The sequence below is a fragment of the Triplophysa rosa genome, unplaced genomic scaffold (assembly GCF_024868665.1).
Source record: "Triplophysa rosa unplaced genomic scaffold, Trosa_1v2 scaffold275_ERROPOS353705+, whole genome shotgun sequence".
Classification (NCBI taxonomy): domain Eukaryota; kingdom Metazoa; phylum Chordata; class Actinopteri; order Cypriniformes; family Nemacheilidae; genus Triplophysa; species Triplophysa rosa.
The window spans coordinates 2,327-23,980 of record NW_026634290.1 but is presented as its reverse complement, the minus strand read 5'-3'; the positions used below and the strand labels follow the sequence as shown (position 1 = coordinate 23,980).

Here is a 21,654-nt window from a genome sequence, read left to right as displayed (position 1 = left end):
CAAAGCCTATTAAGGGTCATTATAAGCCTAAGTAAGGAGTTATATAGCTTAATCCTACAGTAGAGTGTATGAGAGTCACAGCCCTTCACAATGACGTGCATTAAGGCTCATAGATGTGCTCCAGAAGCTTAAAAATAGTGTGTCCATTAGCTACCTATGGGAGCCGTGCCAAAAGTGTTACGTGTGGCATGTACATTCGTGACCTATTTAATGGGAGCTCATAGGTAAATAATGAACAAAGCCTATGGAGACACATTCCTTCATGATAATGTACATTAAAGCCCAATATTGTGCTCTACAGGCTTAAAACTGTGTAAATTCGCCTCCTATGTGACAGGTAAGGAATGGGATGCATTTTTGTGAATTGTGATTTTGTGCTACAGTTTGGGAATCCTTGGCGCTTTGTCACACACGCCTATTTCTTACATCTGTATCTTATTTGAAGGGGCCCTCATACGTGGCGAATGTACAAAGCCTCTAAATTACCATTATTTGCTTTGGCAATGAGTTATACAGGTGTGCTCCAGAAGCTTAAAAATGGTGTGTCCATTAGCTACCTATGGGAGACGTGCTAAAAGTGTTACGTGTGGCATAAACATTCGTAACTTATTTAATGGGACCCTCATAGGTAAATAATGGACAAAGCCTATTAAGGGTCATTATAAGCCTAAGTAAGGAGTTATATAGCTTTAACTAACAGTAGAGTGTATGAGAAGCTTAGCCCTTCACAATGACGTGCATTAAGGCTCATAGATGTGCTCCAGAGGCTTAAAAATGGTGTGTCCATTAGCTACCTATGAGGACCCGTCAAATAAATTACGACTGGCACTTCCTGTGACTCGGCAAAACCACAGGAAGTACCAGTCATAACTTATTTGACAGTAGCCTCGTAGGCTTACAGTGGACAATACTGTAAATGGTCAATTTTTTAGACTGTAAACAACTTTCTTCTGACAAACCTACAGATGTGTGTCCTAGAAGCACCCCGCATTGGTATATTGCACACCTCAGGCTATTAAAATGCTTATTTTGCATACAAACGCACTTTTCACAGAAATTAGTCTCTCACCAGTATTTTCAGCAAAAAACTGCTTTATTCTTGTACAAAAATCTCGGGTACCCCTTGCTGTACGGCAAGTGCTCGAAAAAAATCACAAAAAATATTCCAGAAAAATAAATGGCCCACAACGTCCCCAAAACGTGCTATATAGTTTGTACATAACGAGGCCGTACCGACTTCAAACTTTGGGAACCGAATGAGGGGGCGGTGAGCAGCTACGGAGTTTGAATCGGGGTCATTCGGAGTCCCCGGGGCCGTTCGGGGGTCTCTGTACGATAGGCACCTATGAAAATAATAGGATAGGTTGCAGGTGTCAGAGGCTCCCGTACCACCCGCGAAGGCCCCAGGAGCCCTGTATTCTAGAGCATACATTCGCAACCTATATGTAGGCTGCTGGTGTCTTTTTGGGCAAAGTGAGAGGTCAACGTGGTCCGAGGGGCGCGGAACCCCAGAACATGACCCAGGGCCCCGTGACGAGACATATACGTGAATTGCAGGTCTATCAGACCATTCTGTACTCCAACCCTAATTGTCCATCGAGAGCTTATGAAAACGAATGGGATAAGTTAAGAGTGTCGGCGGCTCCCGTTCAGACCCCGGGTGCTCGAGGGGCCCCAAACTTTAGATTCTACTAGTGTGTAGGCCCTTGTTTAACATACCGTGAGGGTGGCTCTCTAGAACCGAGGGAAACAATTTATAGTGCGGTTTGCAAAGTCTCTCATGCAGGCTTCTTCATTTCATAGCCTGAAAGACCCTCTTGAATGAGCAAACTGAACAAAATTAAGGTTCAATCTGTTTTCAAGAATAAGATACTTTGAGGTGACCGAGAACCACAGTACTCGATATCCCGGCTTGGGAGACCCCCCGGTATACCGTACCGAGTATTAAGACCCTGTGACCCTTTGACCCCTGTATTCTAGAGCGTACATTCGCAACCTATATGTAGGCAGCTGGTGTCTTTTTGGGCAAACTGAGTGGTCAACGAGGTCCGAGGGGCGCGGAACTTTAGAACACGACCCAGGGGCCCGTGAAGAGGCATATACGTGAATTGCGGGTCGATCAGACCATATGTACCCCAACCCTAATTGTCCATCAAGAGCTTATGAAAACGAATGGGATAAGTTAAGAGTGTCGGTGGCTCCCGTTCAGACCCCGGGCGCTCGAGGGGCCCGAAACTTTAGATTCTAGTAGTCTGTAGGCCCTTGTTTAACATAACGTGAGGGTGGCTGTCTAGAACCGTGGGAAACGATTTATAGTGCGGTTTGCAAAAGTCTCTCATGCAGGCTTCTTCATTTCATAGCCTGAAAGACCCTCTTGAATGAGCAAACGGAACAAAATTAGGGATCAATCTTTTTTCAAGAAAAAGATACTTCGAGGTGACCGAGAACCACGGTACTCGATATCCCGGCTTGGGAGACCCCCAGGGTATACCGTGGCGAGTGTTAAGACCCTGTGACCTTTTGACCCCTGTATTCCAGAGCGTACATTCGCAACCTATATGTAGGCTGCTGGTGTCTTTTTGGGCAAAGTGAGAGGTCAACGAGGTCCGAGGGGCGCGGAACTCCAGAACACGACCCAGGGCCCCGTGACGAGGCATATACGTGAATTGCAGGTCAATCAGACCTTTCTGTCCCATTGGTCTACCGTGAGCTCATGAAAATGAATGGGATAGGTTAAGAGTGTCGGCAGCAGCCTTTGGGCCGCAGTGGGATCGAGGGGCCCCAAACTTTATAGTCTGGTAGTCTGTTGGCCCCTGTTTCACATACCGAGAGAGTGGCTTACTTGAACCTAGGGAACATTTTCTAGTGCTTTTTCTTGTGTGAAAAGTGTCTTGTACATTAGTAGCCTACCGACCGACTGTCAAATAAGTTACGACTGGGACTTCCTGTTAACCACCGGAAGTCCCAGTCATAACTTATTTGACAGTAGCAGTGTAGGCTAACGGTGGACAATGCTGTTAACGGTCAATTTTTCATACTGTAAACCCATTTTCTTGTTACAAACTTACAGATATGTATCCTAGAAGCATCCCATATTGGTATATTGCACACTTCAGGCTGTCAATATGCTCACGTGTTATACAAATGCACTTTTCACAGAAATAAAACCCGAAACATTACAGAAAGTTGCGTCACGTGACTCTCGACGTCATACCGATAGGGCTTGGTCGGGAAGTGAAATTAAATATTTTTTCTTATTTTACATACATCTCCCTGCCTCTAGTGGTTCTCTATGGGCCCGCAAACCCCCTCGCGCGTTGGCTCGGGTATCCGACGTCTTTCTGACAGAAACCTCCCCTAAGCACGAACGAGCAAGGTCACGAAGGACGCCCGGCTCCTCTAGGGGGCGCCACGGCCGTGAGGGAGAGAAAAAAGAAAGAAGGGCGGCGAGCGAGACGTTTTGGCTTCTTTCGGATGTCGCGCCACGCATAGGCAGCAAGGGGCAGCAAACTACCAACTCTAGGCGCTCTGCGGACGCAAGGGTGGCGAGCGAGACATTTTGGCATCTTTTGGATGTCGCGCCACGCATAGGCAGCAAGGGGCAGCAATCTACCAACTCTAGGCGCTCTGCGGACGCAAGGGTGGCGAGCGAGACGTTTTGGCATCTTTTGGGTGTCGCGCCACGAATAGGCAGCAAGGGGCAGCAAACTAGCAAGTCTAGGCGCGCTGCGGACGTGAGGAAGACTATGGCAGAGTTAGGCAGTCAGGGGGAAGCGAAAGGCTCCTCGTGCATGCGGTGATGAAGATTAGGTGGTGAGGGGATGAATAGGCATTTTGTGGCGCGAGGGTCCACACCCACCCCTTGTGGTGTCCGTACGATGCCTCTCCGGGAAAACGGCCCCTAAACTCCGATAAAGGAAAAAAGTCCCAATCATAATAAGAGTGAGCGAGAATTTGGCGTCCAATTCAGGTATACGAGCCCTTCGTCTGCCTAGTCGACCGATGGCAATCTATATGAATGGACAATTGTTCACGATTTACCTAACTTCCCTTACTATTTTAAGCCATGTACATGAAAGGTACTTAAATGTCATAGATTAACTAGAATGCATTAAGGACTTCTCGTGGCTTAATCCAAGCCCTGTCTGTTCCAAGTGTAAAGCAACTGTAAAGAGGTGCTGCAATAATGTAAAATGTTATTTTTTTATATTTTTTAACAATTAATCCATCTGCTAATTCATGGATGGCTGTCAGGGGACATAGGTAATAAATGTTACATCAAATGCTGATCATAGAGTTTGATTTACATAGGTCAATGACCCACGTTCTATTACACATGCATCTTTAGTGCTGTTGTCATTTTTTAAGATCTTGTCAAAGGTGTTTTGTAAGCAAACTGTTTGTGCAACAGAGGATGTCAAAGAGATTCAAATTTCATTATTCCACTTCAGCAGAATTCAGAGCATACATTCCCATGTACCCTTTTGCAATGAAACTTGAAGAATGTGTGGGCGTAAAATTCTGCCGAACTGAAAAACACATCATTAACACAGTTCTTGTTAATGTTGATTTACACATACACTGTATAAAATGAAACCAGTTTAAGATGATACCATTAGTTAGAACTTGGTGTGTTTTCCTGCTGTAATGATCAGAAGATGGACACACCACCAGTCATAAAAGGATTGACATGGTTATCAACAGTATTGATAAGAGGTGTTGCTGCAATCCCTTCGCAATAATTTATTTACAATAGAGCACTATTCTCAAATACCCAGTATTGAGGAAGCCCATGACTCTGGCACTAGTGACAACACTGATTTGAGTACTGTCTCTGTTCTCTCCTTACCCTATTTGTCATCTAAGCAGCCTTGAATAGAAGAAAAGGAGAAAACTTAGTAATTCGTGCATGACTGCTTGAGGATTCAATGTGAGTACTCTTTCGATCACTTTTCTTCTGCTGCTGGTGAGTGTGGAATCTGGGAGCAATCAGGTTTGCTAAATTAAAAAAAAAATCCTCCAGTATTCTCTAGAATGTTAATATAAATTGACCCAATAACATATTGTTTTGGCTTAAGTAAACAAAACTTTGTTTACCCCTGTGTAAATTTTGAGGTCACTTCTTTCATTTCAGTTTGCCTGGACCATGGATACATGTGCTGATACAGGAAGGATAAGACCGAAACGTGCATGCATCATTGATTCTTTCTCTATTGAAGAAGAAAATTCTGGGCCGTTTCCATATAATCTCGGCAGGGTAAGTAGTCACATTGTAACAGTCACTGCATTCAGCGGAAAGTACAGTGTTACTGTGGACTAAGGGTGGACTAAGGTTAGGGGTGGGTACCGGGTTAGGAAATATGTTGACAAAATTACTTTTGTCATTAGAATGTCTTTTAAGGGATTATAATAGCAAAGTATTAGCGCATTATATATATATATATATATATATATATATATATATATATATGAGACAGTCTACTTATTGTCAGGGTAGTGAAACACGAGAATTCAAAACCGGGTACAATGAGTTTATTGTGAGTGGACACACAGGCAGATGCACTGTAAGATTCAATAGAGTTTTGAACTGGAAACAGCAGGCAGATGTCCACTGGTTAGAGTCGGCAGATCACAGATGAGCTGGTGGCTGGGAAATCCAGAGGCCGATGAGCCGGCAGTGCCGGCCACGGGTGACACAGCAGTGGAGAACAACTCCCAAGGGGCGCTAGCAAAAACCAAAGAAAACAAAGACTGGAGCCTGGGCAAAAATAAAGAACACGTGGGTGAAATGGTCCAACTAAACTGCAGAGTCTTAATTAAATCCAAGGGAAAAATAATCCAATAGAAAAGGTTATCCACAAAAAGTCATACACACGACAAAATAATCTGTAATCAGGGCAAAAACTTGACTAGACAAGGAGAATAGGCCAAAGCCAGGTAAGGTCCAAACTAAAGCAACATTCGCACAAAGATGGTGAGGGGTGGCAGTGACTAAATGGGGAAAAACTATTAAGCACCAGGTGAAAACACTAAGACTAATGAGGGAATGATATGTGGCAGCTGGCGGGGCACACTAACACGCAGACAGTGAGCACGTGGATCTGTCAAACCATTCCCACGTGCTCGGAACATTCACACTTTCACAACAGACATAACAAAACAGACATGTTAACCCCTGGACCCAACACTTACACTATACTGACTGGTTCCCACCCAGAAAAAAAACTGTTAAAAGACACTGAAAAGACGTCTTTGCCAGACGTATAAACAGCGTTAAGATTTGGTTGAAATGTAAATCGTGGTAAGACTCAGTGGTAAGAGCATGGCGCTAGCTTTGTTAGCATGGCGCAAACAATGCCAAGGTCGTGGGTTTGATCCCAGGGGATTGCACATACTTAGAAACAAAATGAATAGGACAATGCAATGTAAGTCGCTTTGGATAAAAGCGTCTGCTAAATGCATAAATATAAATATAGACGTTCCTTTACATCTATATTTGCTTGAAAAAAAACATATTTTCTAGGCTTTAGAAATAAGGTGCTTCAAAAGGTTCTTCCATGCCATAGAACAGTGGTCACCAACCCTGCTCCTGGAGATCGACCTGAAGATTTCAGCTCTAACACACCTGAACTATCTAATCAAGGTGTTCAGGTTTGCTTGATAATTACAGACAGGTGTGCTGAAGCAGGGTTGGAGCTGCAGTCTGCAGGACTGTCGATCTCCAGGAACAGGGTTGGTGACCACTGCCATAGAAGAACCTTCGGTTTCATAAATAACTTTTAACATCTGAAGAACCTTTCTGTTTCACAAAAGGTTCTTTGTGGCGAAAAAAGGTTCTTCAGATTATAAAAGAAGAGATGGTTCTTCAAAGAACCTTTGCCTGAAGGATGAATGATGAAATGGTTCTTCTATGGCATCGCTGTGAAGAACCTTTTAAGCACCTTTATTTTTAAGAGTGTAGATTGAAAAGTGAAAGGTGAAATGTTGTCTTTTTTAGATTGTTGAAAAGAGGTCTGTAAATGATGTCCATCTACATCTAAATTCAGTTGAAAAGTGAAAGATCTTCTTTTTCTTACTTTTCTGAAAAAGAAGACAATGGGTAAAGAGTACAAATAAAACAATTGGGAGAACATATGCAACAGACTCGGCAAGTAAAAAAAATTCAAGGAGGAGGGGATTTATAGAGACTGAAACTAAACTAAGTCTTAATCAACTGTAAAGAGTTTTTTTAAACAATCAATCTATCAATATAATGCCTAACTCATGCACGGATGTTAGGGGACATAGGTTATAAATTATGCTGATCATGAAGTTTGTTTTAAGTAGGTCTATGACCCCCTTTCTAAGTAGTCACATTGTAAAAGTCATTGCATTCAGCTATGGATATTCAATTCTGTTTTATTTGTAAAATACTTCTCACATTACAAACTGTTCTGAAGTGCGGAATTTAGAATTTTTCAAATTAAAATAATATGATTAGGTGTATGTTTTTACATGTAATACAGATTCACCTTGATAGGACATATTTAGTAAATTTCAGCCTCTTCGGCCAGGGTGTGGATACATAACCAAAATATATTTTGACTATTAATAAGGATTAGTGTGAAATTTATGTACATGGAAAAGTGGATTACGAAGCCACACTCACAATGTATGCGCTGCTTTAAGTACAATATATTCATTATATAATAACAATTTAAAAATCTAAATGCCATTCTTTTAAATACATTGCAAGAAATTACTGTATATTGAGTTCTATATGTTTATATTCTTTTATTTTTCTTCCAAAACACAATAAAACATATTTTCAAAAATCACATTATTAACAATAGTGATCACTTTAATAAAACGTTATTATAAAACACTTTTAAATCTACACAAATATGTGATCCGTATGTGTAGTCACTTACTTTTTTCATTTTGATTCAGGTAAAGATGTTATGATGGTGCTGGCATCTGATAAAGATGATTCAAAAATACCTAATGGAACTCTCTCCTTCACAATCAAGTTTGTCACACCAAAAACAGACAATGTTGAGTTTTGTATCCAACAGAGTGATGAAGTAGGGACGATTTTGTCATGATCCTGCCTCTTCTTGTCATGATTTTCTAGTCTTGTGGCAGGGTCATGACAGTCCCACGTGTTTAGTGTGGAGAGGGACATGAGCTGTGTCTCGTTTCGTAAGGCTGCGTCCTTGTGTCCTCCATAGGTATCATCCTCTAAAGGATGCGGTATACGGAGGATTCTCAACTTAGAATTAAACAAGACATCCTTCGTAGGACATACTGGCAGAAAAGGATACTGGAAGTACCACGTTTCTATGACAACACGTTGCACTCGCACACCTGTCAAATGAATTAAAATGATTTCTACATGATTTAAGAGGTAAAAAGTTGGTTACTTTCTACCCTAAACAATGCCAAAAGCGTTAAACAAATATACAATTTTTGCCTTACTGTTTCAAATCACTAAACACTTGTAAACCTATTTATTACATATGCCTGCTAAGATTTAAAAAACGTGACCTCTGGAGGATGCAGCCTCACGAAATGAGAGACAGCCATGGAATTGTTTGTTTTTGCATTCCATGCACTCTTTCCGGTCTCGTCATTGACCCTGACCCCCTCGTTTCCTCGTTTAGCTTCCCGCCTGTGTCTCGTTACCCACACCTGCTCATTGTAATTTTCCTTTGTTAGTTCCCATATTTAATGCCCTTGTGTTTGCTGCCCTGTGCTGTTTTATTTTGTAACTTAGGAGTTTTGTAATTTGTACCCTTGTGAGTTTGTTACCTCGTCAAGTTGGATTCCGTGCGTCTTATCTTGATGTCATATTTATTGTTTAGACTTTTCTTAGTCGTTTGAATTGTCAGTTTAAGTTATCCTGTTTTCTTTTTTTTGGCCCCTTGTGGGAAGTTTTTTTTCTAGTTTTGATATTAGTTATGTTCTTGTTTTTCTCCCCATCATGTGTTTTTGTTTGTATTTAATTAAAGTTTAGTTTTTCATGTACGCTGCCTGTAATTGGGTTCTTTCCTTGAACAATCCTGACACGGTTTATTTTAAAGGGTGCTTGGACTATGAGGTATTAGCTTCATTTGTCTGTTCATAAACATTTAGGTTTTAATATGATCTCAAAGAAGAAAAAAATTAACAATACTTCCCATCTACCACCCCAATTAAATTTTAAAAGGGGCATTTGGCAAATGTTAATGCTTCTAAATTTAATTCTTTCAGGAAGCTCAAAAATATACAATTCTGGTTGAAGCAAAAGACCACAGAGAAGAGAAACAGCTCTCAAGCACATGTACAGTGACAGTCAAGACTTGTGACAATAACAACCACCTTCCAGAGTTCTCCGTCCAAACAGTCAATTTCCCTATTGAATTTAAGATTTATTATGTCTGTGATGTTTTTAGGTATTGTTTGAATGCTGTAAGAAAGTTATTAGCAAGTTTGACAAATTATTACAGAGGAGATTGATGTTCCCTTTCTGTCGGTCTCTCGACGTTGTGTCGAACCGACAGATGGGGTTCGTCCTTGAGAACCAATCGCGTCCGACTACTTAGAAAAGGCCAATGAAAATTGGCAAATGACATTTGCATGCCGGACTCCACCCTTGGATATCCGGGTATAAAAGGGAGACGGCGTGCATCATTCATTCACCTTTTGTTCTTCGGAGCCTTCGCTGATGAAGTTCAACTCTTGCTATTACTTAGCAACTACAGACTGCTGGTTCTACGACGTGGTGCAGCGGACTGTCCCTTCCTGCGGCGACTTCCCCTGGGCGTCTCGACGGTTCCAGAGGTGTTCGAGCAGCAGACGGTGCCATACTGTCTGCATTCTAAAAGAGCTAGATTCTCCAGCGTGGCATGTCCCGCTGTTCTCATGGGTGCGGTGTCCTCATCGAGGAGGGGGACGGACACGATGTCTGCCTCAAGTGTTTGGGTCTCCAGCACGCTGAAGCAGCCTTCGTTGACTCATCTTGTCCGCACTGCGGGCAGATGGTCATTGAGACATTGCGGTCACGGGTGACTGTCAGTCGCGGTGCACCTGGAGAGGTTGACCGAAACTCCCATCCAAAGCATGTAGGACTTCGGAATCACTGGTGTCGAAGGCCTACGCTGCTGCGGGCCAAGCTGCCTCCTCTCTCCACGCCATGGCCATCCTGAAGGTCCACCAGGCCAAGGCATTGAAAGAGATCCACGAGGGTAAGACCGACCCAGGGTTAACACAGGAACTCCGCACCGCCACCGACCTCGCCAGCCCTGGGTCGGGCGATGCCCACTCTAATGGTCCAGGAGAGGCATCTCTGGCTTAACCTTGCGCATATGAGCGACGCCGAGAAAGTCCGCTTTCTCGACGCGCCTGTTGCGCAGGGTGGGCTTTTTGGTGACACTGTCGAGGACTTCGCTCAGCAGTTCTCGGCAGTGAAGAAGCAGACGGAGGCGATCAGCCACATCCTTCCCCGCCGTGACTCGGCCGCCCACAGGCCTTCGAGATCCCATGCGGCATCTGCTCCCCAGCAGCCCCGGCCCTCTTCGAAACCAGCTCCGGCCCCAGCGCTCCTGACCCAGGCGGCACCCCGGAAGAGGACGTCGAAGAGGAGACAACCTTCTAGGAAGAAGCGACCCTTACGGGAAGACCCCAGGCAGGTTGTCACCATCGGGCCCGACCCCAGCCATGCCATCGCTGGTCGGTCGATCGGGGACGGTTCCTGCCCCGTTCCAACACCAGCTAGGCCCCTTCAGGGATCTAGCGCCCACTTTCTCACAAAAAGAGTTTCCAATCTCCCTGGGTGTTTCTCACAGCCGCTCTCACCCTCTGTCAGAACACCCTCGGTGTTCTGCAACTCGACGTTGCATCTTGGCGAGGCGCAACATCGAATGTACATTGCAGCCCTCAGCACTCTCAAATCGACGGTGCGTGGTGCTGCATCGCCAGGCAGGCAAACCAGCAGAGCCAGTCTTCTTCCCGGGGGTCCGCCCCCGGCGAGAGACTCGCACTGCCAGCCATCGAACCACCCCACGGAGGGGCGATGAAGCAGATTGTACCCTTAGTCCCCCTGTCACGGTCTCTGGGAGCTTGGCTCGATCTTCCCATACCGTCACGGTGGCTGAGGGAAATGATCCGTCTCGGCTATGCGATCCAATTCGCCAGAAACCCGCCCAAGTTTCGGGGCATCCTCTCTACCTCAGTCAGAGGTCAGGATGCTCCCGTAATACGGGCCGAGGTCGCCACCCTTCTGGCCAAGGGAGCGATCGAGCCTGTCCCTCTAGCCGAGATGTCCAAGGGGTTTTACAGCCCGTACTTTATCGTCCCCAAAAAGGGCGGGGGGGTGCGTCCCATCCTTGATCTGCGTACCCTGAACAGGCACCTGCACAAGCTGCCATTCAGGATGCTGAAGCAGAAGCGCATCCTGACATCTGTCAGATGTCAGGATTGGTTCATGGCAATTGACCTGAAGGACGCTTACTTTCATGTCTCGATTCTCCCTCGTCATCGCCCATTCCTACGGTTCGCTTTCGAGGGTCAGGCATATCAGTACAGTGTCCTCCCTTTCGGTCTGTCCCTGTCCCCACGAGTCTTTACGAAGATCGTGGAAGCCGCCCTCTCTCCCCTCAGGGAGAGAGGTGTGCGGGTACTGAACTATCTCGATGACTGGCTTATCTTGGCACACTCGCGAGATCTGTTGTGTACACACAGGGACCTGGTGCTTCGGCACCTAGATCAACTGGGACTACAGGTCAACCGAGAAAAGAGCAAGCTCTCCCTGTGCAGAGCATCCTCTGTCTTGGTATGGAACTCAACTCTGTCACCATGACAGCGCGTCTGACAACAGAACGCGCCCAGTCAGTGTTGAACTGCCTGGAACATTTCAAGCAGTCAGCAGTTCCCCTGAAACAATTTCAGAGGCTCCTGGGACACATGGCATCCTCGGCGGCGGTGATACCCCTCGGGTTGATGCACATGAGACCGCTCCAACACTGGCTACATAGTCGAGTTCCCTGGAGAGCGTGGCACACCGGCAGCAGGCGGATGGTGGTTACGCCTCTCTGCCGACGCACCCTAACCCCTTGGTCTTCCATGACCTTCCTTCGAACAGGGGTTCCCCTGGTGCAGGTTACGAGGCATGTCGTGGTAATGACGGATGCCTCCCTGGAGGGCTGGGGTGCAGCGTGCAACGGGAACGCAGTGTCAGGGCTATGGACGGGCCCCCGCCTGCGATGGCATATCAATTGCCTAGAGTTGTGGACCGTGCTACTCGCACTGAAGCGGCTGCAGCCTCTCGTGCAGGGCAAGCACGTGCTGGTCCGGTCGGACAGCATTACCGCAGTAGCGTATATCAACCGCCAGGGTGGCGTTCGCTCACTGCAGTTAACACGACTCGCCCGACGCCTCCTCCTGTGGAGTCAGCAGGTGACCCGCTCCCTGCGTGCCACGTATATCCCAGGCGACCTGAACCAGACAGCCGACACGCTCTCTCGTCAGTTGACGCCTCGCGGAGAGTGGCGACTCCACCCCCGCACAGTCCAGCTCATTTGGGTGCAGTTCGGGCAGGCTCAGGTGGACCTGTTCGCCTCCCTCGAAACCACCCATTGCCCGCTTTGGTACTCCCTGACCGAGGGACCCCTCGGCACGGATGCCCTAGCGCACAGCTGGCCGCGGGACAATGCCGAAGTACGCCTTCCCCCCAGTGAGCCTCATTGCACAGACCCTGTGCAAGGTCAGGGAAGAGGAGCATTAAGTGTTACTCGTTGCGCCACACTGGCCCAACCGGACTTGGTTCTCGGAGCTAATGCTCTTGACGACAGCTCCCCCCTGGCCGATTCCCCTGATGATGGACCTGCTTTCCCAGGTGAAGGGCACGTTATGGCATCCCAGGCCAGACCTCTGGAACCTCCATGTCTGGCCCCTGGACGGGACGAGGAGATCCTGAGCGGTTTACCCCCGGCGGTGGTAGAGACCATATCTCAGGCTAGGGCACCAGCCACTAAACGGCTGTACGCCTACAAGTGAAGACCCACGGAGTTGTGCGATCGGGTCCGTGCTGTCCTTCCTACAAGAGTGACTCGAGACTAACCTCTCCCCTTCCACACTGAAAGTGTATGTAGCCGCCATCGCCGCTCATCACAACTCAGTTGCTGGAAAGTCTCTAGGACAGCACGACATGGTCATTAGGTTCCTAAGGGGCGCGAGGAGGCTTAATCCGCCTCGTCCGTGCTCCGTACCTTCTTGGGACTTGGATGTGGCCCTGACGGGCCTCACCAGGCCCCCCTTCAAGCCCCTAGGTGATGCTGCTCTTCCTCATCTCTCGATGAAGACGGTTCTCCTGATGGCGCTCGCCTCCATCAAGAGGGTAGGGGACCTACAGGCATTCTCCGTGTCCCCTGACTGCCTACAATTCGGACCCAGGGATTCTCACGTTATCCTGAGACCTCGGCCCGGCTACGTGCCCAAAGTTCCTACCACTCCCTTTCGGGACCAGGTGGTGAACTTACAGGCACTCCCCACCGGGGAGGAAGACCCAACCCCGTCCGTGTTGTGTCCACTACGCGCACTGCGCCTTTACTTAGACCACACACAGAGCTTCAGGAGTTCGGATCAGCTCTTTGTCTGTTTCGGAGGTCAGCAGAAGGGGAGAGCTGTCTCCAAGCAGAGGTTGTCGCACTGGATTGTGGACACTGTCACTACAGCCTACCAATCCCAAAATCACCCGTGCCCACTCGCAGTGAGAGCTCACTCCACCCAGGGTATAGCCTCCTCGTGGGCACTGGCACGCGGCGCCTCTCTCACAGACATTTGCAGAGCTGCGGGTTGGGCTACACCCAACACCTTCGCGAGGTTCTATATCCTCGGTGGACCCCGTAACCAAGACGTTTGTGTTTCAGAATACAGACAAATAATCCTAAAAAACATTTTAATAGTACAAACATGAAGATACAACCAAACAAAATGTTGTTAGAATAACAAACACTATCAAACAGCCTTTTCAGGTTCTTCTTTGCACAAGTAGAAGCTTGCCAGCCCAAAATCATAAGTCTTGTGATGTCATAATGTGGCTGATTTGCAATTGAAGGACAGTTCAGACCTCAATATTATGATATCATGAATAATATGATATCACTTTAATATAATAATTATAATGACTTTTTTAGGGCAGTGGGAAAGTAAAGGAGCGAGACCTTGGTACTGAAGTTTTGAGACTTCAAGTAACGGATAAAGTCAGGCCTGGGTCGACAGCCTGGAAAGCTAAATACACAATCCACGGAGATACCAAAAATATATTTAAAGTAGAAACAGATCCAACTACAAATGAAGGGATTTTAACTGCTGTTAAGGTACGCTGATGGTTTTCAACAAGCAAACTTGACCACAAGTAATTTACATACTTCTGCTTTAAATGTATTTTGACAAAATTTTGGCATTGTGTTTTTCAGCCACTGGATCATGAGGAGCAAACACACCAAAATCTGTCCATCGGTGTGCAGAATGAGGCTCCTTACTTCTCCTGTATGATTAAGAAAAACCTACATGATGCTATGTGGGAACTCCTGGATTAAGTTATCCAAATCTCTATAAATCCATCCCAGTGACCATTTATGTTGAAGATGTCAATGACCCTCCAGTTTTTATACCCCCTGTTGAAGATGTTACCACAGTTAGGTAAGTAAAGCTGAAGATGTTTGACGCAAATATCACTTTAATTTACATGACACATGATCATATATTAAGGTCTTTCTCTTTCTCTCAGATACGTTAAGGGAAAAGATGTTGCTGGTTGGATAACTTTTGATAAAGAGACTGGAAATGTATCCTTGGCTAAAATTCTAAACAGAGAATCACCATCTGTGATAAACAGTGTATATGAAGCAATCGTGTATGCAGTGGATGACGGTACGATATACATACTGTATCATTTTTTTGGATATGATATTTGGATATTTTTTGGCAGACATGAAACTTGTAATTTATTTTTAAATTAGTTTATTTTTATACATATGTTGAGAGGGTCCAAAATAACGCAAAATCAAATTAATGTGAATGTGGGCTCAAATGAGAATTTTCACATTTCGGTGAACTACTCTTGTAACATTCTTTAACACCCCTCCTGTATCTCTCACTCTATTCAATAAACATGTATTTCACTCAGTCGTGTATGTGATTGACAGGTGAACCACCGCTGACCGGCACAGGCACTGTACGTATTTACATTTACTCATTTAGCAGACGCTTTTATCCAAAGCGACTTACAAGTTGGGTAAACAATGGAAGCAATTGGGTCAACATCAGGAAAACAAAAAGCATAAGTGCAATAAAACATGTCTCACAAGGCCTACGACAGTGTACAGAGCTAAGTTTTTTTTTTTTTTTATATATAGCTAGAGTAGAAAAGATATAGAAGTCAGAAATGATCGGTCAGGTGCTGACGGAAGAGATGTGTTTTCAGCCGATTGTTAAAGATGGCCACAGAATCTGCTGATCTTGTAGCAGCCGGCAGATCATTCCACAAATGAGGAACCGATCCAGAGAATGTTCGTGAGAGCGATTTATTTTACCTTTTTGGGATGGCACCACAAAATGTCGTTCGTTTGCAGAGCGTAAGGATCTGGCGGGTACATAAATCTGCATTAGTGAGTGAAGATAGGGGGGTGCCAAACCAGTGGTGGTCTTGTAGGCCAGGAGCAGAGTCTTGAATTTGATGCAAGCAACTATAGGGAGCCAATGTAACTTAATGAAGAGAGGGGTGACGTGTGCTCTCTTCGGGTCATTGAAGACCACTCTTGCCGCTGCATTCTGGATCATCTGTAGAGGTTTTGTTGTGCAAGCAGGAAGTCCAGCTAGTAGCGCATTGCAATGGTCCAGTCTGGACAGAGCAAGAGCCTGGACTAGGACCTGCGTAACATGCTCGGATAGGAAAGGTCTAATTTCCCTGATATTGTAGAGGATGAATCTACAGGAGCGAGTGGTGCTGGCAACCTGATCTCTGAAGTTTAGCTGATTATCGATCACCACTCCCAGGTTTCTGGCCGTTCTGGAAGATGTGATGGTTGATGAGCCCAGTTGAATGGAGAAGTTATGATGGATCTTAGGGTCGGACGGGATTACAAGCAGTTTCTGTTTTTGCAAGGTTCAGCTGCAAGTGATGGTCCTTCATCCAGAGCGAAATGTCACTCAGGCATGCTGAAATGCATGCAGAAACAGTCAGATCTTCAGGCTGAAATGACAGGTGGAGTTGTGTATCATCCGCATAGCAGTGATAAGAAAAGCCATGTTTCCGAATGACAGAGCCAAGGGATGTCATGTATACAGAAAAGAGCAATGGCCCAAGCATTGAGCCCTGAGGCACCCCTGTATCGAGGTGTTGGGACTCAGAGACCTCAACTCTCCAGGATACTCTAAATGACCTACCTGAGAGGTAAGACCTGAACCATTGTAGCACCATTCCGGAGGCACCCATAGCCTTGAGGGTCGACAGGAGGATGTGGTGGTTAATGGTGTCAAAGGCGGCAGATAGATCCAGTAGGATGAGTACAGATGAGTTTGAGGCAGCTCTTGCAAGTCTCAGGGCTTAATGACAGAGAGCAGCGCAGTCTCAGTGGAATGACCGCTCTTGAAACCTGACTGGTTGCTGTCCAGGAGGTTGTTCTACGTGAGAAAGGAGGAGAGCTGGTTACATACAATATGCTCAAGAGTTTTGGCAATGAATGGGGAGGAGAGATACCGTTCTGTAGTTATCTAACAGTGCAGGATTAAGAGTGGGTTTCTTCAGTAGCGGGGAAATACGGGCCTCTTTGAAGACTGTGGGAAATGTACCAGTGGTGAGTAGGGATGGGCGATATTATATCGTTTGAGATATACCGAGAGAAATTCCCCACACGATAGGAATTGGTCTTCCCGCGATATAAACGATCAATTCTAGTTGATGACGTATTTTTTTGTGAGACCCATTCACAGCTCATATGTGAAGCGAAAACGGGTATAGCGGAGGGCGGACGTGAAGCTGAGAAAGAGTTTGCACTCAAAGACGAGCTCTAAATCTCGTTTAGGTTGGCACTGTAGATGCATCCGAGTTAATGTTTAGTTTCACTTTCGTTTTATTTAATTTGTTTGTTAAGTATTCGTTGATAGTCATAATACGTTACACCACAACATTTAGTTTGGCTAAAAGTATTTATTTAAACATTCGTTAGATGTTATGCGCGCGTGCGCAAATTGTTTAATACGATTTCTTGCCTGTTATATACAGGATGAACGGAGCGTCCCATGCGCAGCTCGCGCCCACATGTGCTTCCATAGCGACACAGCGCGCACAGCACTGCTGCCTGTTTACAGTACAAATGCGAGTTTGTATTATGTTATTTTAAATACGTTTATGAGCGTATAAAAGCATGGATTATTTAATTAGATTTCTTTTATCCGCATTTTTCTGTTCTCTGTCTGTAGCGCGAGTCATAGACAGATTCAGTGTATGTTGCTGTGAGAAGAGAAGGTTCACACAGTTCAAGAGAGAGTGATTGACAGCGTGATGTGATCGATCGTTTCCACCCAACAATAGAATATATACAGTTTTAGGTATGACATGATGTGTTTATTGAGCTTTAGTTCATTTAACTTTTCTTTACTACAACCTTTTGAAGTCGAATCTCACTATTATATTTTATATTTACAAAAATACTGTAGGTATATTTTAGGAGCTGTTTGATTTGGCGTAAGTTTTAATTTTTGATAATATTTGTTTTTCTGAGGGTCTAGACTACATGCAGCTACTATCACTTGACGCAAAAAACAGCGGTGGATGGCGTTATGGATATATCGTCATTTTTATCGTTATCGCAACAAATACCAGGAATTATCGTGATAGAGTTTTAGGGCCATATCGCCCATCCCTAGTGGTGAGAGACGAGTTGATAATGTGGGTCAGAGCGGGCACAATCGATGGAGAGATGGCCTGGAGGAGATGAGTGGGGATGGGATCTAGCGGGCAGTTCGTTGGGTGGTTCGAAGACATGACCTTGGAAACATCATCTTCAGATAGGAGGGAGAAAGAGGGGAGCGAGCATGTGTCGGGGGTTTGGGCGTGATCAAGAGGCGGCAGCACAGAGAACTGACTGCTGATGGTGGTAGTTTTCTTTATGACGAAAGATGCAAAATCATCAGCTGTTAAGTCCGATGCCAGTGAGGGGGAAGGCGGGCAAAGAAGAGTAGAGAAGGTCTTAAAGAGAGAACAAGAGTTAGGCGTGTTGTTGATTTTAACATGGTAGTACTGAGTTTTCGCAGAGGAGACATCAGCAGAGAAAGAAGAGAGGAGAGACTGATAGAGACCGAGGTCAGTGGGTTCTTTAGATTTGTGCCACTTTCTCTCAGCAGACCTGAGTGTGGCGCGATGCTCGCAGAGAACATCAGATAACCAGGGGGCAGAAGAGGATGCACGAGACGGCCTGGATGTAAGGGGGCATAAGCTGTCTAAGCAGGAGGTAAGTGTGGAGCAAAGAGTGTCGGTGGCGGTGTTAGTATCCAAGAGAGAGAGCTGTTCAGAGGGAGGGAGCATGGCGGAGACAGCAGAGGATAAGCGGGAGGGAGAGAGTGTCCGAAGGTTGCGTTGGTATGTGACCAGTGGGGAGGCATGTGTAGTGTCTGGGGAAGTTAGGTCGAGATCAAGAGTGATGAGGAAATTATCCGACGTTTGCAGCGGGGTGACCTTGGAGTGATGAGTGGAGCAGTAGCGTGTGTAGCTAAGATCTAGTTGATTACCAGACCTATGGGTTGCTGAAGTGGGAACTCGCTTGGTCAAACGATGCAGTCAGGTTGTTGAAGTCGGCAGCCTGCGGTTTTTCAAGGTGGATGTTGAAGTCTCCAAGTACCACCAGAGGAGTACCATCCTCGGGGAAGGATGACAGAAGCGTATCCAACTCCTCCAAGAAATGTCCAAGCTGACCTGGGGGACGATAGATAACTACAACATGAGTTTTACCAGGGTGGATTAGAGAATGCATACAGCATGCGACTCGAATGAGATGTTGTCACATGAGGGTGCCAGCTGTTTGAATTTCCAGTTGTTAGGGATAAATAGACGGTTCCTCCACCCCTCCCTGATATGTGTGGTAGAGCTGAAGATCTTTGCCCGAACCCGACGGACCTGACGTGACCCGATGGGTTCGGTCGGGTTCTGGCTAAATTTCTATCATCTTACACGGGCTCGGGCCGGGCTCGGGCTTGCGCGGTAAATGAGCGGTCATTTGATGCGTTCCAATTAGCGCGACAAAGATGCAAAAATGGATGCTGAGGGTTGCAACACATTCTCACTCCCGACTCGTCACATATTTATGCTCGGTCGGCGCCCTTTGGCATCACTTTTGAACACGCAGGGTACTCCTTTGACGTCGTTTTTCGATGTCGCGATGTCGCGAGGGCACGCGAATTTCACCGTCATTATGAAAATGTATATTAGATATAATTTGCAATGATGATGTTTCGGGGTTTAATTTAAGTGTAATGGCCAGGATAATTGCATTTACATGACACTATTCAGACAGTTTGAGCAAGTAATGTTTATTGAATGTTTAAAACAGTTTATTTATCGTAATATAAAACACATAATACAAGCAGTCACAATGTCGTTCAAAAATACAGATATTCCAAGGGTACCAACGCGAAACGATCGATTTGTATGAGGAACAGATGCGAAAGCGATCACCGTCTGCCGTAAATCTCAAATCCAGTGAAGAACGACGTTCAAAATTTGCCGCCAGAGGGAGTTACGTCAGCTTCGATGCCATTGGCTTTCCCGTGGCTCGTGTCCAACTGCGTCATTTCGTTGGCTTTGAACGTGAAACGGTATTGGCTCCCGCAACCGACTGGATCTAGCTGTTCCGGTTTATATTTTGAATGGGAGCCTCAGCCAAGTTCATGTATTCACGGACACGCACGGCATCTCCATTGTAATGCTATCGTAAGGCTTTGGTGCAAAAAGGTATGCGAAACAAGTTGTTTGTTTAATTTTGTAATGCTTTTGGTCAGTTTGTGTAATAAATACCTGTGACTGTACTTTTATTCGCGTGTTGTGTTTTATATGGCTGAGAAGTGGTTAGGGTTAGGTTTAGGGTGAGGTTGGGGTTAGGTGCTACAAAATATTAAAACCTTAAATAATTATGAAATGCTAAGAATTGCACGCATCTCGGTCTGGAGCATTTAGAAAACAGCAACGCAGTTCCCTGTTCGTCGAAAAACAACGGCAAAGGGGTACTCTGCGCGTTCAAATGTGACGCCGTGGGGCGCTGACCGAGCGTAAATATGTGACGAGTCGGGAGTGAGAACGGGTTGGCTGAGGAGGTGAAACGGAGGCTTGCCTCTGGCGATTACGTTTTGGTTGCACCAGCAACTAAAGCAAAGTCTGAGGTGTGGAAAAGTTTTGACCATGTGCATAATGAGAATAATGAGCCAGTGGGATATGTGAGATGTTACGATGTTACAGAGGACTTATTTATTTCTTTGTTCCAACATCCAAGTGGCCTATAGCCTACGTTAGTCATTAATAAATTATGTTAAAGCATGTATAAATGACTCATTCTTGACAAAAAGCTGTGTGCGTGCGCACATTTGAATAGCCTAATGTCGGGCTGTAAACGGGTTCGGGCTTTTAAAAAGCTGTAAATCAAAATGTACTTGTCGAGCTCGGGCCAAATTCTGTCGGGCTCGGGCACTGTCGGGCCTAACTTTTAAGGCCCGATTACAGCTCTAATGTGTGGCCTGTGGGAGAAAGTGTAGTTATTGGAGAGGGCAGCCGGTGTGGCAGTGTACTCTGGCTTGATCCAGGTTTCAGTAAGTGCTAAAAGAGAAAGACCAGAGTGTTTAGCAATAGCTGTGATGAAATCTGCTTTGTTTACAGCAGATTGGCAGTTCCATAAACCAATGGGAAATGTAATTGAGGTAGTTGTGGATGCTGAAAGAGTGCGCAGATTATTAGCATTAGCATTGCGTGGCCTTCTACGTGATACCGGTGATTTACGAGTTGTAGTGACAGTAGGGATTTGAAAACACATAGTCAAAAAACGGGGAATAACAAATAACAAGAGGAGAATAAATAGAAGTGCAAAAAGTTAATACTGAGGTGCAATACTCAAGTGCCTTGTCGGTGTCCTTGCTCGGTGGAGTCACACACGCTATGAGAGCTGCACGCGAACGTATTTATGTACATGATCAAAATGATAATGCACCAGTGTTGACTGTGGATCACATCAATATGTGCTTGGACAAAGAGCCCACAACAGTCAACATCTCAGCTGTAGATCTGGATCTTCCTCCATACAGTTCACCTTTCTACTATGAGCTGTTGGGAGATGTTGAGGGGAAATGGAGAATTGATCCAAATCATGGTAATCCCACTTTCCTTCGACTGCATTCATTTTGAAATCATCCCGGTTTTCTATGTCACAAACACAATAAACAGGATGGCTATAAAAATGCCTTACATCCTTATAAAAGACATCCGGACCCATAGGTTGTTTGTGTAATAATATCTAAGTTGGAATATTGAGTTAATTCAAAGGAGTAAAGTGTGTAAATTGCCCACACAACAGGAATCACTCAAACAACTAAGAAGTCTATGTTGCCTGAACTATTCTGAATAAGCTAATTTGGGCAACTGAGTTGGGCACA

General features: G+C 45.5%; 1 pseudogene; it reads left to right on the top strand.

Moving 5' to 3' along the window:
* The first annotated feature begins 5,635 nt into the window (after positions 1-5,635).
* LOC130550272 (cadherin-like protein 26) lies at positions 5,636-21,371 on the top strand (annotated as a pseudogene).
* Positions 21,372-21,654: the final 283 nt, after the last annotated feature.